The following is a 2,072-nucleotide window of genomic DNA, read 5'->3' as shown; positions in this document are numbered from 1 at the left end:
ACACGCTACGCAGCTGCAAGTTTTCCCAATTAGTGTGTGAATGGTGGGGCAGGGCTTTAGTTTTTTGCACTAGTGAGCAGGGAGAGAGAGGAAGTTGCTTCTTTTATCATATACTGTTCATTTTAAGTAAAAAAAAAAAAAAAAAGTTATTTAGTTGCCCGTTTCAATGAACTCTGTTCTAGGTAGTTAACTCAATCTCACCATCCTGGCTTCCTCTGAGCACTTTGAGCTGCATCTCAGGGGTGTGGATTTGGACCCCATTCACCAAGGTATGCATGTAGGTGCCTATGTTTAAACAGGTGAGTTGTCTAATTAAAGCTAGCTAGGCACATACATATGCCCTGGTTCAGCAAGGTAATTTGGTTTAGATTACACTTGTGGTGGCCTCTTCAATGGCAAAGATGTCGAACGCATATCATACTTAAGGGCCTACCAAATTCTCAGCCATGAAAATTACATCACGGACTGTGAAATCTGATCTTTTGTGTACTTTTTACCCTATACCAGGGGTGGGCAAACTTTTTGGCCCGAGGGCCAAATCGGGTTGCAAAACTGTATGGAGGGCTGGGTAGGGAAGACTGTGCACGTGTCCCCAAACAGCCTGGCCCCCGCCCCCTATTCGACTCCTCCCACTTCCTGCCCCCTGACTACTCCCCTCAGAGTCCCCCACCCATCAAACCCCCCCTGCTCCATGTCCCTTGTCCGCCCCCTCCCGGGACCCCAGCCCCCAGGACTCCACCCCCATCTAACCCCCCTGTTCCCCATCCCCTGCCCCCCCTGAACCTCTGCCCTATCCAGCCACCCCCTGTTCCCCATCCCCTGACTGCCCCCCCATACTTCCCCCCCATCCAACCGCCCCCTGTCCCCTGACTGCACCCCGGGGCCCTCTGCCCCTTATCCAACCCCCCAGCCCCGGCCCCCTTACCATGCCACTCAGAGCAGCATGTCTGGCAACCACGCCGCCCGGCCAGAGCCAGACACACTGCCGTTCTGCCCTGCAGGAGCGCGCAGCCCCACCGCCCAGAGTGCTGCCCGTGCAGCGGCGTGGCTGCGGGGGAGGGGGGACAACAGGGGGCAGGCCGGGGACTAGCCTTCCCAGTGGGGAGCTCAGGGGCCGGGCAGGACGGTTCCGCAGGCCGGATATGGCCCGTGGGCCATAGTTTGCCCACCTCTGGTTTAAGTAGAGGAGATGGAGAACCCCAAAAATTTTAAAATCAAAATGAGGGTCCTTGGGTTGCTAAAGTTTGAGAACCGCTGCCCTAGACAAGAAGATACAAGCCGGGGGTAAAAGAGGGAAATGGAGATTCCCAAGGAGAAAATGGGGCAAAGAAAGAAGTGGCCGAGCAGACACTAGGAGGAAAAGGAAGCCTGAAGTATGGGAGGGGGATAGGCTGTCCCCAGGATGTTCACTACCTTGAGAGGAGGAACCCTGAGATACGTTGGTAGGAGAGAACGAGAGGCCATAGAAGAAAAAAAAGATGATGAAGGCTTAGGATATAGCCTGCCCCAAAATAAAGAGGTGCGCAGGAAGAGAAAGAGAGAGACAGAAGGCTAAGAGAGCTTGGCAAAGGGAGTCCTCTGCGTAGATACACCTTCCCCACCCCTCACCTCTTTCAGTTTTACTTCCTGTTTCTGGTCAGCTTCCCTCTCACTTTCTGGCTCGCTTGGCATTTTCCCACCCAAAAAATATGTTTCCATAGATTTTGAAATTCAATCACAAAAACGTTTATATTCATATTCTATCCCACAAAACTTAAATTTTGGGCCTAAATTACTTGAATGTCTCTTAAACAACATTTAACCTGTCTTTTCCAAGGGTGGAAAACTACATTCATAACATACATAAGGTCAGAAAAAAAAAGTTTATTGAAAACTAGTCAGTACCATTTATGAAATGTTATGTTAGAATTCAGTTGCTTTCGCTCATTGATCCATAACTTGTGTTTGGGGAAAATTCAGATCAAAGAGTTGTTAATAGCTATTTTTAGATGGCAAGGCTTTGTTGTTATTGGTGTGTTTTAACATGATACCCATTTAACCTACCTTATTAGTACTGAAAATAACCAGCAACT

Source organism: Chelonia mydas, chromosome 9 (assembly GCF_015237465.2).
Source record: "Chelonia mydas isolate rCheMyd1 chromosome 9, rCheMyd1.pri.v2, whole genome shotgun sequence".
NCBI classification, from domain to species: Eukaryota; Metazoa; Chordata; order Testudines; family Cheloniidae; genus Chelonia; species Chelonia mydas.
The sequence above is the reverse complement of the archived record's forward strand: the minus strand, read 5'-3'. Positions refer to the sequence as shown.